The following is a 19,974-nucleotide window of genomic DNA, read 5'->3' as shown; positions in this document are numbered from 1 at the left end:
GGATTCCAGAAAACAAAACAGCCACACCAAATATTTTCTTCAGATTTTCTCTTTCCTTTTTAAGGCTTCCAGCTTTGCACTGTCTCTTCTTTTAATTTCCATTTTTAAGTGGCTCTGATCCCTTGCTTTTCACTAGTGGAGGTCTGAGAGGATGTGGGGAAGGAACAGATAACATGAAGTCTCAGCATATCTAATCGTCCCCAATTTATGACTTTTCTTTTTGCGCTCAGTTTTTCTATCTCCTTAAGAAAGCAAAGTCATAAGGCTCTCTTCCAACACTGTGGCCTCCAAATCTACCTCCTGTCATTGATCACTTTGTCTTTTCCCAGTAAAACTTCTTGGTTTAGAAAATGTACAACAACCTACAAGTATCACCATTACTGTCTTGTAAGTAAGAAAATTAGGACTCGCACAAGTTATTTGCAATGGGCAAATAAAACTGGCAAGCATGTCTGGGTCTCACGTGACTTCAATTATGGGACTTTTTCTACCTGGCCAATAGGTGTGTCTAATTCAGCATTTCTCAAACCTGGCTAAACATGATAATCACCTGGTAGCTTTTAAAAGCAGTATTACATGCCTGAGATACACCATGAATGATTCAGAATCACTGAGACTCGGGCCAGGGTCTCTGTATTTTTAAAACCTCCCTCAGAGATTATACTGTACAGACAAGGTTGAGAAACATTGCTCTAATGAGCCGTCTAGTCCTAGCATGCCTTTATTTATTTATTTATTTTCTTCTTTTTATCTTTTGCTTGCTTTTATTTTTAAATTCAATTTCTGTGGTTATGAAATCAAAGAAATAATTTTCAAAATAACGTTTCTCTTTTTTTCAGTGAAATTTTTTCTTTAACCGCACAAAAAAAGTAGAGTTGCTCTGGAGTAAGAGTATGGAGATCTACCTAATCAGGATCCCTCAGTCTGCATCTCAGAGCCCATAAGGCCACCTACACTATTTGAAAACCCTTAGCCTAGGAATAGTAGGCAGCAGCGCAAGGTGTGTAGTGAATACATTACAGGGATACCTGGACTATAACCCCTGAAGTTCTTGGGTCGTCTGGGCAGGATGAAGACAGTAGCACTGTCTGGCCAGTTGCCTGCAGTAATTTAGTGCTGTATAAACATTCCCATTTTCTATGTATGCATTGGTGTGAAAAATATTGGGAAGCAGTGGTCTAAGAAGTTATTTTAAAAAAAATTTTTAATAGACCTTTATGGGAGTATAATTGTTTCACAATGCTGTGTTACTTTCTGTTGTACAACAAAGTGAATCAGCTATATGTATACATATATCCCCATATCTCCTCCCTCTTGCGCCTCCCTCCCACCCTCCCTATCCCAACACTCTAGGTCATCACAAAGCACTGAGCTGATCTCTATGTGCTATGCGGCTGCTTCCCACTAGCTATCTGTTTTACATACCGTAGTGTATATATGTCGATGCTTCTCTCACTTTGCCCCAGCTTCCGCCTCGCCTCCATGTCCTCAAGTCCATTTTCTATGTCTACGTCTTTATTCCTGCACTGCCACTAAGTTCATCAATACCATTTTTTTTGTTTGTTTTTAGACTCCATATATACATCTTAGCATATGGTATTTGTTTTTCTCTTTCTGACTGAATTCACTCTGTATGACAGAATCTAGGTCCATCCACCTCACTACAAATAACTCAATTTCATTTATTTTTATGGCTGAGTAATATTCCACTGTATATATGTGCCACATCTTCTTTATCCATTCATCTGTCATTGGACATTTAGGTTGGTTCCATGTCCTGTCTATTGTAAATAGAGCACAGTGAACATTTTGGTACATGACTCTTTTTGAATTATGGTTTTCTCAGGGTATATGCCCAGTAGTGGGATTGCTGGGTCACGTGGTAGTTCTATTTTTAGTTTTTTAAGGAACTGCCATACTGTTCTCCATAGGGGTTGTATCAATTTACATTCCCACCAACAGTGCAAGAGGGTTCCCTTTTCACCACACCCTTTCCGGCGTTTATTGTTTCTAGATATTTTGATAATGGCCATTCTGACTGGTGTGAGGTAATATCTCATTGTAGTTTTGATTTGCATTTCTCTAATAATTAGCGATGTTGAGCAGATTTTCATGTGCCTCTTGGCCATCTGTATATCTTCTTTGGAGAAATGTCTATTTAGATCTTCTGCCCAGTTTTTACTTGAACTGTCTGTTTTTTTGATATTGAGCTCCATGAGCTATTTGTACATTTTGGAGATTAATCCTTTGTTGTTTCATTTGCAAATATTTTCTCCCATTCTGAGGGTTTTCTTTTCGTCTTGTTTATGGTTTCCTTTGCTGTGCAAAAACTTTGAAGTTTCATTAGGTCCCATTTGTTTATTTTTGTTTTTATTTCCATTTCTCTAAGAGGTGGGTCAAAAAGGATCTTGCTGTGGATTATGTGAAAGAGTGTTTTTCCTATGTTTTCCTCTAAGAGTATTATAGTGTTTGGTCTTACATTTAGGTCTTTAATCCATTTTGAGTTTTTTTTGTGTATGGTGTTAGGAGTGTTCTAATTTAATTCTTTTACGTGCAGCTGTCCAGTTTTCCAGGCACCATTTATTGAAGAGGCTGTCTTTTCTCCATTGTATATTCTTGCCTCCTTTGTCATAAATTAGATGACCATATGTGCATGGGTTTATCTCTGGGTTTTCTATCCTGTACCATTGATCTATATTTCTGTTTTTGTGCCAGTACCATACTGTCTTGATTACTGTAGCTTGGTAGTATAGTTTGAAGTCAGGGAGACTGATTCTTCCAGCTCTGTTTTTCTTTCTCAAGATTGCTTTGGGTATTCAGGATCTTTTGTGTTTCCATACGTATTTTAAATTTTTTTGTTCTAATTCTGTGAAGAATGCTATTGGTATTTTGAGAGGGACTGCACTGAGTCTGTAGATGGCTTTGGGTAGTATAGTCATTTTCGCAATGTTGATTCTTCCAATCCAAGAGCATGGTATGTTTCTCCATCTGTTTATGTCATCTGTGATTTCTTTCCTCAGTATTTTATAGTTTTCTGAGTACAAGACTTTCATTTCCTTAGGCAGGTTTTTTTTTGAACACCTTTATTGGAGTATAATTGCTTTACAATGGTGTGTTAGTTTCTGCTTTATAACAAAGTGAATCAGTTATACATATACATATGTTCCCATATCTCTTCCCTCTTGTGTCTCCCTCCCTCCCACCCTCCCTATCCCACCCCGCTAGATGGTCACAAAGCACCCTGTGCTAGGCGGCTGCTTCCCACTAGCTATCTACCTTACGTTTGGTAGTATATATATGCCCGTGCCACTCTCTCACTTTGTCCCAGCTTGCCCTTCACCCTCCCTGTATCCTCAACTCCATTCTCTAGTAGGTCTGCATCTCGATTCCCGTCGTGCCCTCAGGTTCTTCATGACCATATTTCTTTTTTTTGTTTTTAGATTCCATATATATGTGTTAGCATACGGTATTTGTTTTTCTCTTTCTGACTTACTTCACTCTGTATGACAGTCTCTAGGTCCATCCACCTCACTACAAAAAGTCAGTTTCATTCCTTTTTATGGCTGAGTAATAGTCCATTGTATATATGTGCCACATCTTCTTTATCCATTCATCTGTTGATGGACACTTAGGATGCTTCCATGTCCTGGCTATTGTAAATAGAGCTACAATGAACATTTTGGTACATGACTCCTTTTGAATTATTGTTTTCTCAAGGTATATGCCCAGTAGTGGGATTGCTGGGTCATTTGGTAGTTCTATTTTTAGTTTTTTAAGGAACCTCCATACTGTTCTCCATAGTGGCTGTATCAATTTACATTCCTACCAACAGTGCAAGAGGGTTCCGTTTTCTCCACACCCTCTCCAGGATTTGTTTGTAGATTTTATGATGATGGCAATTCTTACTGGTGTGAGATGATATCCCATTGTAGTTTTGATTTGCATTTCTCTAATGAGTAATGATGCGTTGAGCATTCTTTCATGTGTCTGTTGGCAATCTGTATATCTTCTTTGGAGAAATGTCTATTTAGGTCTTCTGCCCACTTTTGGATTGGGTTGTTTGTTTTTTAATACTGAGCTGCATGTAAATTTTGGATATTAATCCTTTGTCAGTTTCTTCATTTGCAAATATTTTCTCCCATTCTGAGGGTTGTCTTTTGGTCTCGTTTATGGTTTCCTTTGCTGTGCAAAAGCTTTTAAGTTTCATAAGGTCACATTTGTTTTTGTTTTGTTTTGTTTTTACTTCCATTTCTCTAGGAGATGGGTCAAAAAGGATCTTGGTGTGATTTATGTCATAGAATGTTCTGCCTATGTTTTCCTCTAAGAGTTTGATGGTGTCTGTCCTTACATTTAGCTCTTTAATCCATTTTGAGTTTATTTTTCTATATGGTGTTAGGGAGTGTTCTAATTTCACTCTTTTACATGTAGATGTCCAGTTTTCACAGCACCACATATTGAAGAGGCTGTCTTTTCTCTGTTGTATATTCTTGCCTCCTTTCTCAAAGATAAGGTGACCATATGTGCGTGAGTTTATCTCTGGGCTTTCTATCCTGTTCCATTGATCTATCTGTCTGTTTTTGTGCCAGTACCATACTGTCTTGATTACTGTAGCTTTGTAGTGTAGTCTGAAGTCAGGGAGCCTGATACCTCCAGCTCCCTTTTTCTTTCTCAAGATTGCTTTGGCTATTTGGGGTATTTTGCGTTTCCATACAAATTGTGAAGTTTTCTGTTCTTGTTCTGTGAAAAATGCTGGTGGTCGTTTGATAGAGATTGCATTGAATCTGTAGATTGCTTTGGGTAGTAGAGTCATTTTCACATTGTTGATTCTTCCAAACCAAGAACATGGTATATCTCTCTATCTATTTGTATCTTTAATTTCTTTCATCAGTGTCTTATAATTTTCTGCATACAGGTCTTTTGTCTCCTTATGTAGGTTTATTCCTAGATATTTTATTCTTTTTGTTGCAGTGGTAAATGGGAGTGTTTTCTTGATTTCACTTTCAGATTTTTTATCATTAGTATTTAGGAATGCCAGAGATTTCTGTGCATTAATTTTGTATCCTGCTACTTTACCAAATTCATTGATTAGCTCTAGTAGTTTTCTGGTAGCATCTTTAGGATTCTCCATGCATAGTATCGTGTCATCTGCAAACAGTGACAGCTTTACTTCTTCTTTTCCAATATGGATTCCTTTTATTTCTTTTTCTTCTCTGACTGCTGTGGTAAAGCTTCCAAAACTATGTTGAATAATAGTGGTGAGAGTGGGCAACGTTGTCTTGTTCCTGATCTTAGTGGAAATGGTTTCAGTTTTTCACCATTGAGGATGATGTTGGCTGTGGGTCTATCATATATGTCGTTTATTATGCTGAGGAAAGTTCCTTCTATGCCTACTTTCTGGAGGATTTTTACCATAAATAGGTGTTGAATTTTGTCAAAAGCTTTCTCTGCATCTATTGAAATGCTCATATGGTTTTTCTCCTTCAGTTTGTTAATATGGTGTATCATGTTGACTGATTTGTGTGTATTGAAGAATCCTTGCATTCCTGGGATAAACCCCACTTGATCATAGTGTATGATCCTTTTAATTGTGCTGTTGGATTCTGTTTGCTAGTATTTTGTTGAGGATCTTTGCATCTATGTTCATCAGTGATATTGGCCTGTAGATTTCCTTGTTTGTGACATCTTTGTCTGATTTTGATATCAGAGTGATGGTGGCCTCGTAGAATGAGTTTGGGAGTGTTCCTCCCTCTGCTATATTTTGGAAGAGTTTGAGAAGGATAGGTGTTAGCTCTTCTCTAAATGTGTGATAGAATTCGCCTGTGAAGCCATCTGGTCCTTGGCTTTCGTTTGTTGGAAGATTTTTAATCACAGTTTCAATTTCAGTGCTTGTGATTGGTCTGTTCATATTTTCTATTTCTTTCTGGTTCAGTCTCGGAAGGTTTTGCATTTCTAAGAATTTGTCCATTTCTTCCGGGTTGTCCATTTTATTGGCATAGAGTTGTTTCTAGTAATCTCTCATGATCCTTTGTATTTCTGCAGTGTCAGTTGTTACTTCTCCTTTTTCATTTCTAATTCTATTGATTTGAGTCTTCTCCCTTTTTTTCTTGATGAGTCTGGCTAATGGTTTATTAATTCTGTTTGTCTTCTTAAAGAACCAGCTTTTAGTTTTATTGATCTTTGGTATCGTTTCCTTCATTTCTTTTTCATTTATTTCTGATTTGATCTTTATGATTTCTTTCCTTCTGCTACCTTTGGGGTTTTTTTGTTTTGTTTTGTTTTGTTCATCTTTCTCTAATTGCTTTAGGTGTAAGGTTAGGTTGTTTATTTGAGATGTTTCTTGAGGTAGGCTTGTATAGCTATAAACTTCCCTCTTAGAACTGCTTTTGCTGCATCCCATAGGTTTTGGGTCATCGTGTTTTCATTGTCATTTGTTTCTAGGTACTTTTTGATTTCCTCTTTGATTTCTGCAGTGATCTCTTGGTTATTAAATAATGTATTGTTTAGACTCCATGTGGTTGTATTTCTTACAGATTTTTTCCTGTAATTGATATCTAGTCTCATAGTGTTTTTGTCAGAAAAGATACTTGATACCATGTCAATTTTCTTAAATTTACCAAGGCTTTATTTGTGACCCAAGATATGATCTATTCTGGAGAATGTTCCATGAGCACTTGAGAAGAATGTGTATTCTGTTGGTTTTGGATGGAATGTCCTATAAATATCAGTGAAGTCCATCTTGTATAATATATCATTTAAAGCTTGTGTTTTCTTATTTATTTTCATTTTGGATGATCTGTCCATTGTTGAAAGTGGGGTGTTAAAGTCCCCTACTATGATTGTGTTACTATTGATCTCCCCTTTTATAGCTGTTAGTATTTGCCTTATGTATTGAGGTGCTCCTATGTTGGGTGCATAAATATTTACAATTTTTATATTTTCTTCTTGGATTGATCCCTTGATCATTATGTAGTGGCCTTCTTTGTCTCTTGTAATAGTCTTTGTTTTAAAGTCTATTTTGTCTGATATGAGAATTGCTACTCCAGCTTTCTTTTAATTTCCATTTGCATGGAATATCTTTTTCCATCCCCTCACTCAGTCTGTATGTATCCCTAGGTCTGTAGTGGGTCTCTTGTAGACAGCATATATATAGGTCTTGTTTTTCTATGCATTCAGCCAGTCTGTGTTTTGGTTGGAGCATTTAATCCATTTGCATTTAAGGTAATTATCGATATGTATGTTCTTATTACCATTTTCTTAATTGTTTTGGGTTTATTATTGTCGGGCTTTCCCTTCTCTTATGTTTCCTGCCTAGAAAAGTTCCTTTAGCATTTTTGTAAAGCTGGTTTAGTGGTGCTGTGTTCTCTTAGATTTCACTTGTCTGTAAAGGTCTTAATTTCTCCATCAAATCTGAATGAGATCCTTGCTGGGTAGAGTAATATTTGTTGTATGTTCTTTCCTTCATCACTTTAAATATGTCCTGCCAGTCCCTTCTGGCTTGCAGAGTTTCTGCTGAAAGATCATTATTAATTTTTTGGTGGTTTTTTTGGCCTTTTCTTCCACTTTATTTCATATTCCCACCACAATAATGACTCCTTTAATTTAAACTAAAAACCATAGAGGGTTCCTGAAAGGGTGGCAGCAAAGGAATGAAAGTGTCAAAGACTGGGGACAGGTGGGGTGGGGAATCAGTGGATTGTCTTGACTGGACTCTTGAAGTTGCTGGCTGCTTGGAGCTGCAGCTGGTAGGCCATAGGATGGATCTTGAAACCGTAGAGCCTGGACACAACCTGGTTCGCGGGCCTCTTGGGCCGGTACTCAGGGTGCACCATAAAAAGCCTATGAGGGAAACCATTGTTATTTGTTGTTTTTCCCTTGCTGTTTTTAGTATTTGTTCTTTGTATTTAGTTTATGATACTTTGATTAGTATGTGTCTTGGCGTGTTTCTCCTTGGATTTATTCTGTATGGGACTCTCTGTGCTTTTTGGACTTGATTAACTATTTCCTTTCCCATATTAGGGAAGTTTTCAACTATAATCTCTTCAAATATCTTCTCAGTCCCTTTCTTTTTCTCATCTTCTTCTGGGACCCCTATAATTCGAAGTTGTTGCGTTTAATGTTGTCCCAGATGTCTCTGAGACTGGCCTCAATTCTTTTCATTCTTTTTTCTTTATTCTTCTCTGCAGTAATTATTTCTACTATTTTAACTTCCAGGTCACTTATCCATTCTTCTGCCTCAGTTATTCTGCTATTGATCCCTTCTAGAGAATTTTAAATTTCATTTATTTTGTGGTTCATCACTGTTTGTTTCCTCTTTATTTCTTCTAGGTCCTTGTTAAATTTTTCTTGTATTTTCTTCATTCTATTTCCAAGATTTTGGATTATCTTTACTAACATTATTCTGAATTTTTTTCAGGTAGACTGCCTATTTCCTCTTCATTTGTTTGGTCTGGTGGAGTTTTGCTTTGCTCCTTCGTCTGCTGTGTGATTCTCTGTCTTCTCATTTTGATTAATTTACTGTGTTTGGGGTCTCCTTTTCTCAGGCTGCAGGTTCGTGGTTCCCATTGTTTTTGGTGTCTGTCTCCAATGGCTAAGATTGGTTCAGTGGGTTGTGTAGGCTTCCTGGTGGAGGGGACTAGTGCCTATGTTCTGGTGGATGAAGCTGGATCTTTCTGGTGGGCAGGTCCATGTCTGGTGGTGTGTTTTGGGGTGTCTGTGGCCTTATGATGATTTTAGGCAGCCTCTGTGCTAATGGATGGGGTTGTGTTCCTGTCTTGCTAGTTGTTTGGCATAGGGTGTCCAACACTGTAGCTTGCTGGTCATTGAGTGGAGCTGGGTCTTGGTGTTGAGATGGAGATCTCTGGGAGATTTTTGCTATTTGATATTACATGGAGCTGGGAGGTCTCTTTTGGCCCAGTGTCCTGAACTTGGCTGTCCCACCTCAGTGGCACAGCCCTGATGCCTGGCTGGAGCACTAAGAGCCTGTCTTCCACACAGCTCAGAATAAACAGGAGGAAAAAAAGAAAGAAGATAAAATAAAGTAAAATAAAATAAAGTCATAAAAATAAAAATAATTATTAAAAAAATTCTTTTAAGTAGTAATAAAAAAAAGATGGACAGATAGAACCCTAGGACAAATGGTAAAAGCAAAGCTATACAGACAAAATCACACACAGAAGCATAGAGATAGACACTCACAAAATGAGAAAAAGCGAAATATATATATATATATATATATATATATATATATATATATATATATCTCGTTGCCCCCAAAGTCCACCTCCTCAATTTGGGATGATTCATTGTCTATTCAGGTATTCCACAGATTCAGGTTATGTCCGGTTGATTCTGTAGATTTAATCTGCTGCTCCTGAGGCTGCTGGGAAAGATTTCCCTTTCTCTTCTTTGTTCGCACAGCTCTCGGGGTTCAGCTTTGGATTTGGACCCACCTCTGCGTGTAGGTCGCCTGAGGGCGTCTCTTCTTCAGTCAGACAGGATGGGGTTGAAGGAGCAGCTGATTCGGGGGCTCTGGCTCACTCAGGCTGGGGGGAGGGAGGGGTGCGGAGTGCGGGACGAGCCTGCGGCGGCAGAGGCCAGCGTGACGTTGCACCAGCCTGAGGCGCGCCGTGCGTTCTCCCGGGGCAGTTGTCCCTGGATCCTGGGACCCTGGCAGTGGCGCCCTGCACAGGCTCCCGGGAGGGGAGGTGGAGGGTGAGCTGTGCTCACACACAGGCTTCTTGCTGGCTGCAGCAGCAGCCTTAACGTCCGATGCCCGTCTCTGGGGTCCGTGCTGATAGCTGCAGCTCGTGCCTGTCTCTGGAGCTCCTTTAAGCAGCGCTCTTAATCCCCTCTCCTCTCGTACCAGGAAACAAAGAGGCAAGAAAAAGTCTCTTATCTCTTCGGCAGCTCCCGACTTTTCCCCGGACTCCCTCCCAGCTAGCCGTGGCGCACTAGCCCCTTCAGCCTGTGTTCACGCCGCCAACCCCAGTCCTCTCCCTGCGATCCCACCGAAGCCCGAGCCTCAGCTCCCAGCCCCGCCCGCCCCAGTGGGTGAGCAGACAAGCCTATCGGGCTGGTGAGTGCTGGTCGGCGCCAATCCTCTGTGTGGGAAACTCTCAGCTTTGCCCTCTGCACCCCTGCTGCTGCGCTCTCCTCTGTGGCTCTGAAGCTTTCCCCCGCCACCCCGTCTCTGCCAGTGAAGGGGCTTCCTAGTGTGTGGAAACTTCTCCTCCTTCACTGCTCCCTCCCAGAGGTGCAGGTCCCGTCCCTATTCTTTTGTCTTTGATTTTTCTTTTGCCCTACCCAGGTACGTGGGGAGTTTGTTGCCTTTTGGGAGGCCTGAGGTCTTCTGCCAGCGTTCAGTAGGTGTTTTTAGGGCTTGTTCCACATGTAGGTGTATTTCTTACGTATTTATGGGGAGGAAGGTGATCTCCGCATCTTACTCTTCTGCCATTTTGAAGCTCCTCCCTTAGGCAGGTTCATTCCTTGGTATTTTATTCTTTTTGTTGCAGTGGTAAATGGCAGTGTTTCCTTAATTTCTCCTTCTGATTCTTTGTTGTTAGTGTATAGGAGTGACAGAGATTTCTGTGCATTCATTTTGTATCCTGTAACCTTACCAAATTCACTGATTAGTTCTTGTAGTTTTCTGGTGGTATCTGTAGGATTTTCTGTGTATATTACCATGTCACCTGCAAACCGTGACAGTTTTACTTCTTCTTTTCCAATTTGTATTTCTTTTTCTTCTCTGATTGCCATGGCTAGGACTTCGAAAACTATGTTGAATAAGAGTGGTGAGAGTGGCCATCCTTGTCTTGTTCCTGATCTTAGTGGAAATGTTTTCAGTTTTTCATCATTGAGTATGATGTTTGCTGTGGGTTTGTCATATATGGCCTTCATTATGTTGAGGTAGGTTCCCTCTCTGCTCATTTTCTGGAGCGTTTTTATCATAAATTGGTGTTGAATTTTGTCAAAAGTTTTTTCTGCATCTATTGAGATGATTATATGGTTTTTATTTCTTAATTTGTTAATATGGTGTATCACATTGATTTGCATACATTGAAGAATCTTTGCATCCCTGAGATAAATCCCACTTGATCATGGTGTATGATCTTTTCAATATATTGTTGGATTCTGTTTGCTAGTATTTTGTTCAGGTTTTTTGCATCTGTGTTCATCAGTGGTATTGGTCTATAATTTTCTTTTTTGTGATGTCTTTTTCTGGTTTTGGTATCAGAATGATTATGGCTTTGTAGAGTGAATTTGGGAGTGTTCCTCTCTGCAATTTTTGGAAGAGTTTGAGAAGGATTGATATTAGTTCTTCTCTAAATGTTTGGTAGAATTCGGTGGTGAAGCCATCTGGTCCTGGACAATTTTTGGCTGGAAGCCTTTTAATTACAGTTTCAATTTCTTTACTTGTGATAGGTATCTTTATATTTTCTAATTCTTCCTGGTTCAGTCGTAGAAAATTGTACCTTTCCAAGATTTGTCCATTTCTTCGAGGTTGTCCATTTTGTTGGCATATAGTTGTTTGTAGTAGTCTCTTATAATCCTTTTTATTTCTGCAGTGTCAGTTGTAACTTCTCCTTTTTCATTTCTAATTTCATTGATTTGAATCCTTTCCCTTTTTTTCTTGATGAGTCTAGTTAAGGGTTTATCAATTTTGTTTATCTTCTCAAAGAACAAATTTTAGTTGTATTGATGTTTGCTGTTGTTTTCTTCATTTCTATTATTTCTACTCTGATCTTTATGATTTCTTTCCTTCTACTGACTTTTGGTTTTCTTTGTTCTTCTTTCTCTGTTTGCTTTAGGTGTCAGGTTAGATTGTTTATTTGAGATTTTTCTTGTTTTTTGAGGTGAGATTGAATTGCTATAAAGTTCTCTCTTAGAACTGCTTTTGCTGTGTCCCGTATGTTTTGGGTCATTGTGTTTTCGTTGTCATTTGTTTCTCTGTATATTTTGATTTCCTCTTTGATTTCTTCAGTGATCTCTTGGTTATTTAGAAGCACACTATATAGCCTCCTTGTATTTGACTTTTACGGGTTTTTTCCAATCGATTTTGTAATTGATTTCCAATCTTATAGCATTGTTGTCATAAAAGATACTTGATACGATTTCAGTTTTCTTAAATTTTCGGAGGCTTGATTTGTGACCCAAAATGTGATCTATCCTGGAGAATGTTCCACGTGCACTTGAGAAGAAAGTGTATTCTGACACTTTGAGGTGGAATATTCTATAAATATCAATTAAATTATCTGGTCTATTGTGTCATTTTAAGCTTCTGTTTATTTACTTTCTATTTGGATGATCTATCCACTGGTGTAAGTGGGGTGTTAAAGTCCCCCACTATTATTGTGTTACTGTTGATTTCCCCTTTCATGGTTGTTAGCATTTGCCTTATGTATTGAGGTGCTCCTATGTTAGGTGTGTAAGCATTTATAATTGTTATATCTTCTTCTTGGATTGATCCCTTGATCATTATGTAGTGTTCTTCCTTGCCTCTTGTAACATTCTTTATTTTAAAGTCTATTTTATCTGATATGAGTATTGCTACTCCAGCTTTCTTTTGATTTCCATTTGCATGGAATATCTTTTTCCATCCCTTCACTTTCAATCTGTATGTGTCCCTAGGTCTGAAGTGGGTCTCTTGTAGACAGCATATCTTTGGGTGTTATTTTGTATCCGTTCAGCCAGTCTGTGTCTTCTGGTGGGGCATTTAATCCACTTACATTCAAGATTATTATCAATATGTATGTTCCTATTACCATTTTCTTAATTATTTTGGATTTGTTTTTGTGGGTCTTTTTCTTCTCTTGTGTTTCCTGTCTAGAGAAGTTCCTTTAACATTTGTTGCAAAACTGGTTTGGTGGTGCTGAATTCTCTTAGCTTTTGCTTGTCTGAAAAGCTTTTGATTTCTCCATTGGATCTGAATGAGATCCTCGTTGGGCAGAGTAACCTTGGTTTTAGGTTTTTCTCTTTCGTCATTTTAAGTATATCCTGCCACTCCCTTCTGGCCTGCAGAGTTTCTGCTGAAAAATTAGCTGATAACCCTATGGGGATTCCTTTGTATGCTATATTTTGTTTTTCCCTTGCTGCTTTTAATATTTTTTCTTTGAATTTGATTTTTTTAGTTTGATTAGTATGTGTCTTGGTGTGTTTCTCCTAGGGTTTATTCTTTATGGGACTCTCTGTGCTTCCTGGACTTGGGTAACTATTTCCTTTCCCATGTTAGGGAAGTTTTCCACTATAATCCCTTCAAATATTTTCTCAGACCTTTTCTTTTTCTCTTTTTCTTCTGTGACCCCTATAATTAGAATGGTGGTGCATTTAGTGTTGTCCCAGAAGTCTCTGAGGTTGTTCTCGGTACTTTTTATTCTTTTCTCTTTATTTTGCTCCTCAGCAGTTATTTCTACCATTTTGTCTTCCAGCTCACTTTTTTGTTCTTCTGCGTCACTTATTCTGTTATTGATTCCTTCTAGTGTATTTTTCATTTCAGTTATTGTGTTGTTCATTTCTGTTTGTTTGTTCTTTAGTTCTTCTAGATCTTTGTTAAACATTTCTTGTATTTTCTTGATCCATGCCTCCATTCTATTTCTGAGATTCTGGATCATTTTTAGTATCATTACTCTGAATTCTTTTCGAGGTAGCTTGCCTATTTCCTCTTCATTTATTTGGTCTTGTAGGTTTTTACCTTGCTCCTTCATCTGTGACATATTTTTTGCCATCTCATTTATTTTTTCCTTTTTTTTTATGAGTGGAATTTTGTTCCTGTTTTACTGTTTTTTGGCCTGTGGCTTCCAACACTGGAGTTTTAAGCTGTTGGTTAGAGCTGGGTCTTGGTGCTCAGATGAGGACCTCCATGAGACCTCACTTCAGTGAATATTCCCTGGGCTCTGAGGTTCTCTGTCAGTCCAGTGGTTTGGACTTGTAACTCCCACTGCAGGAGCTTTGGCCTGACCCCTGGCTTGTGAACCTGGATCCTGCAAGCTGCATGGGGTGGCAGAAAAGAAACAAAAAAAAGAAGAGTAAGAAAGTAAAAAATAAAATTAGACTAGGAAACTAGCATATATTTTAGAAATAGTATAAAAATTAAAAAGTAGGTGAAATAACAAGCAGAAGGTAAAACAGGACCACAAGAGTAAAAAAGAGGAGGAGAAAAATAAAAACGTGGAAAAGGCCTTGGCTCTGGAGGGCGGGCCCTAAGCAGGGGCAAGGTTTGGGTGGTAGGCGCCTTCTATGCTTAGGGCTCATAGGGCTGGAAAGGCCCTGGGGGGTGTGGGGGGATGTGTTTTGGGCTCAACAGAACAGAAGGGGCCCAGGCGTGCGTCCTGCCTCTGGTCTCAGAGGGTGGGGGACCGGCCTGGGATGTCAGCAGGCTCCCTGGGCCCGAGTGGGTGGGACAGACACCCTCTGCTCCTCTCCTGCTCTTCCAGTCTCAGAAGGCCCCTCCCGCCTGCCTCTCCTATTCTCTCTTTGCATTCCACTTATGTCCCCAGGACCAACCCAGTCCAGAGGGCACCTTTGAGGACATAGGACCTGGACCCGGCCTAAGAGCTGGGCAGGCTTCCCCAGCTTATTGGGCAGGGGAAACACTGGGCATGCTTCCCCCTGATCTGAGCCCCTGAGGGTCCCTCCAGGTATGGGAACCCTTCCCCTCTCTCAGCCACCCCTCAGGGGCACCAGTCCTGTCTGACCTCTGCTTCTCCTCCTCTCTCAGTCCCCTCACCCTGTCCTACCAGTTCTCTTGGGGATTCTTCCCACCAGTGTCTGGCAGGCACCCTAGTTGTGGGGAGACATGAACTCCGTGTCCTCCCACACTGCCATCTTGACTCTGCCGCCAGAAGTTATTTTTAAGTCAGTTTTGTCACCATAGAGATGCCTACAGATTTCACTGCACACACGCTATAATTGATAGTCCAATGAACAATTTGCAGTATCTTTAAAATTTTTTTGCCAGTTTATCCATTCACTGTTTTTGCTTTCTTTTGTTTTCCTTTCTTCCCAGTGCTTATTTTGTATTTCTTTCTGAAAAAGCATGTAATTAAAAATTAATCCACAACTGGTTGTAACAGAAGATAACTAAACCAAGGAATAATTTCTGTCACTATTACTCGATTTCTCAGGCGGTACTAGCCTTGTTGCTATGTATTTTTTACAATAGAAACCTTTTTACTCAGACTGGAATACATTTTTGCATCCAGCTTGCCACGTGCTTGTAGGAGATTCCCAGCAGGCACACACACACCCTGGGTCAGTGATTCTCATCTTATTTCATGTATATTATGAATTGATGTTAGGTGTAACTTTGGGGTATGAGTGAATTTCAGCTGTCATCTCTAGGGCAGATTACCTAGAATTAGATCCTGCCATTTCAAATGCTATTTGTCTTCATTAATCTTCACTCTTGCTCTATTTGTCCTAAACAGTTAACGTGACCTGAATAGCTTAATGGTGCCTGTTTGCTGGCAGGCTGGCTAAGACTGAAACACAGTCATCTCCTCCAGACACTGTTACCTGTAAATCTAAGTAATATTAAATCTATTCTTTTTGTAGATTTGTTGTAATTGTTTTTCATTTAGCTTTTCTTTTAGTATTATCTTTTTGGTAATTTAGTATCAAGACTGCTGCTGTCCTCCTATTTTATTTTTATAGAACAAGAAGTATGTGTGATAAAGAACCACCAGACAGACTCTTGAAATCTAAACCAGTGTGAAAATTTCTGTTTAATTCAACAAGGATTTAATGAGTTACAACTATCTTCTGGGCAGTTGTTTTACTAGATTAAAAGTTCTTTAAGGTCAGGAGGAGTGTCTTAATCTCCTTCATTCTTCACCTCTAACACAGCGCTTAATATGTAGTAGGCCCTAGAGTAGGTAAAGTTTAATGATAAACTGATGAACTGGAGAATACAAAAGATGTACAGTAAAGGTTAATTGTCCTTAAGGACTATAACAATCTTTTTGCAGAGAAGATAACTCCCTGAACAGAAAGCTTCACATATGCCATATATTTTAATGCTCTTAACATCACTGTGAGGTAGGTGATATTATCTTCTTCTAGAGATAGATAACAAGGCTCAGAGAGGTGAAGGAAGTTACACAGGTCACAGGATGTATTAGTGGAAGAAGTTTTTCAAATCTGAACTACAGTTTGATTCTTTCCTTTAACTTTCCAGCTTTCGGATTAATAGGTTGATGTCCTGGCAACCTCCAAAGGGCACTAATAGTTTTAGTTTCTTAAATAACACTATTAATTCATAAATTTTAACAAATATATTTGCTCTTTCAATCAATAGCAGTCATTATTCTTTTTGATGCTTATTTTTCTACTTTTAACCACTCTGTTTCTTCAAGATGGCCCCAGTATACTTTAGACACTAGCCTAGTAAATACTCTGACATTTTTCTTTCTTTCTTGCGCAAAAGTGTGCACCATGTTCCTTTTGTAAATTACCTTATCAAGATCTGGAATTAGCTATTTCTCCAAGGAACTTTGGCTCTAGTGAATTGGTTTTTAGAGACCATAATTTGGGCAATTGTGATATTCATTGCTACTAGGTTTTCATTACTTCTAGGCTATTTCCATGGGCAGAGCTAGAAAATACATTTTTTAGAGAAAGAATTTATGAGTTAATACTGATATTTATAATTCAGGACTAAAAATGCAAGTTTTTTTAAAATTAATTACAGTATGTTTATATTTTTCTCTTTAAACTGAATATCTTAGTTCTGAATAATGTTAGCATAATTATTTATTTTCCTTATTCTACATTGTATATATAATTGCAAAATAACAATAGTATTACTAACCATAAGGCAGCCATTCTTACACCTTATTTTTCACTGATAAATATCCTGAAGGTCAACTGTATATAGAGAGATTCCTCATTAGTTTTTTCATAATTTATTTTGAAATCTTTTCAAACTTACATTAAAGTTGTGATAACAGTAAAAGAAAAACAAAACAAAAAACCTCCTATATTCCCATATTCCCTTCACAAAAATGCCCCAGTTGTTACTTTAGCACATATGCTTCATCAACCATACTCTCTTTCTTCCTCCTTCCCTCCTTCCCTCTCTCTCTCCTTCTCTTCCTCCCTCCCGTTCTTTCTCATATATACATGGGAGAGAACAACTTAAAAAGAGGTGGATTAGAGCTCTGGTTTATATTACATCTTCAATCAAGGACAATAAATTTATAGAGAAATGAAAAGGAGAGAGAGAAAGAGGGAATAACCAGCAATGACACTTGAGATTGGGTGGGCAGGGAAGGCTCCAGTGAGTGGCATTTCAGTTAAGAGTCAAAAATCTGCTAGGGGATCTCTGAAACATGAGGATGACTGCAGGAGAGAAAGCAGTTGGGCACATGGAGAGGAGTCATTCCACCATCCTGAACCCTATGGCCTATGAACAGAATGTCATTTGTGGGTGCTCTGCTGGCCTATCACCTACCCCATGGTTAGTGATATGCTCAGCTTGGCACCAGATAAATTATGAGGAAAAGCAAAGTAGGAAACATTCTCTTTGACCTCAAGAAACTTACCACCTGGCTGGAGAGGTGAACGTAATCTGTGAAACCATCAGAGACTATTAGAGAGTTGGGGGATTGGGGAAGAAGGAACTAGGGATGGAACTGGGTGTGATTTGTTCAGTGGGTGGAGAAATGGTGAAGGCCTGATGGGCCAAGAATTGAGGCGGGTGGATCTGTTTTGCAGAGAGGCAGAGCACGGTCCTGGGGTCAGGAGCTGTTCTGAATCCCGGCTCCTCCATGTACCAGCTGGGTGACATCGGAAAGTTTTTTTCTCTCCGACCCTCAGTTTCCTAATCTGGAAATCACATCTTATTTTTTTATTTTATTTTTTTTTACCCTTTATGTTGTTGTGAATATAAATGAAGTAAGATATATTCAGGACTTGGGAGAGTGAAACGCCCATGCTTCACAGTCAGGTAGGTGGACCCTCTCCCACTGGTAGCACTTGGCAAATTTCCAGTGTGTGCTGCAGCCACTAGCTCAGCCTCCTGGTTAATAACTGGGGGCATTTGCTAGCAGTCCAAATCTGTGCTCCCTAATTAACAGTATTGACTAAATGATAGGTGGAGTTTGTGGAAACCACAATCTGGGTTTGTAAAGGAAAATCAATCTCTCTCTCCCCCACTCTCCCTCCCTTTCTTACTTCTTTCCTCTCTCTCTCTCTTTCTTATTGAAGTATAGTTGCTGTACAATATTACATGTTTCAGGTGTATAGTAGAGTGATTCACAATTTTTAAAAGTTATACTCATTTATGGTTATTATAAAATAATGGCTATATTCCCAGTGTTGCAGAATATATCCTTGTTGCTTATTTTATACTTAATAGCTTGTACCTCCTACTCCCCTACCCATTTATTGCCCATCCTCCTTTCTCTCTCCTTACTGGTAACCAATAGTTTGTTCTCTATATCTGTGAGTCTGTTTCTTTTTGTAAAGTTCACTAGTTTGTTGTTTTTTTAAAATTCTGTTTATAAGTGATATCATACAGTATTTGTCTTTGTTTGACTTATTTCGCTTAGCATAATGCCCTCCAAGTCCATCCATGTTGCTGTAAATGGCAAAATTTCCTTCTTTTTTATGGCTGAGAAGTATTCCATTGTGTGTGTGTGTGTGTGTGTGTATGTATAATATATATATATATATATATCACATTTTCTTTATCCATTCATCTGTTGATGGACACATAGGTTGCTTTCATATCTTGGTAATTGTAAATAATGCTGCTGTGAACATTGGGGTGTGTGTGTGTATCTTTTTGAATTAGTGGGATTTTTTATTTGTTTGTTTGTTTTCGGATATATAGCCAGGAGTGGAATTGCTGGGTCATATGGTAGCTTTATTTTTAGGTTTTGAGAAACCTCCATACTCTTTTCCACAGTGGCTGTATCAATTTACATTACCACCTATAGTGTACAAGTGTTCCCTTTTCTCCACATCCTCACCAACATTTGTTATTTGTGTTCTTTTTCATGATAGCAATTTGACAGGTGTGAGGTGATATCTCATTGTGGTTTTGATTTGCATTTCCCTGATGATTAGTGATGTTGAGCATCTTTTCATGGCCATCTACATGTCCTCCTTGGAAAAATGTCTATTCAGTTCGTCTGCCCATTTTTAAATCTAGTTGTTTGTTTCTTTGATGTTGAGTTGTGTTAGCTATTTATATATGTTGGGTGTTAACCCCTTATCAGTCAAATCATTTGCAAATACTTTCTCCCATTCAATTTGTTGTCTTTTTGTTTTGTTGGTGGTTTCCTTTGCTCTGCAAAAGCTTTTAAGTTTAATTAGGTCCCATTTGTTTGTTTTTGCTTTTACTTCCTTTACTTTAGGAGACAAATCCAAAAAAATACTGCTGTGATTTATGTCAAAGAGTGTTCTGCCTATGTTTTCCTCTAGGAGTTTTATGGTATCCAGTCTTACATTTAGGTATTTAATACATTTTGAGTTTATTTTTGTACACAGTGTTAGAGCATATTCTAGTATCATTCTTTTACACATAGTCGTCCAGTTTTCCCAGCACCACTTATTGAAGAGACTGTCTTTTCTCCATTGTGTATTCTTGCCTCCTTTGTCATAGATTGATTGACCAGAAGTGTGTGTGTTTACAGAAATACGTTGTTTACATTGATCTTATATTGATAAACTTTCTAAGTCTTCTTACTATTTTGAATAATATTCTTATACATTGTTTTTTCCGTATAATCTGTGAATAAATATGGTGTTATTTTCTGCCTTTTCTATCTTTATAACTTTCTAATTATTTGTACCTTTTTTTTTTAGTGTTTCTTGTAGGGTTTACTATATATACATATGGTAGAGATACGTTGATATACACTTGTATATATATTATACGTACACATTTACAATTGTATCACTATCACTAATTTTTCATTCTAACTTCAAATAATCTCCCATTTCACATATGGTTTAAGAACCACAAAAGTACAC

The sequence above is a fragment of the Grampus griseus genome (assembly GCF_964374135.1).
Source record: "Grampus griseus genome assembly, chromosome: 2".
NCBI classification, from domain to species: domain Eukaryota; kingdom Metazoa; phylum Chordata; class Mammalia; order Artiodactyla; family Delphinidae; genus Grampus; species Grampus griseus.
The sequence above is the reverse complement of the archived record's forward strand: the minus strand, read 5'-3'. Positions refer to the sequence as shown.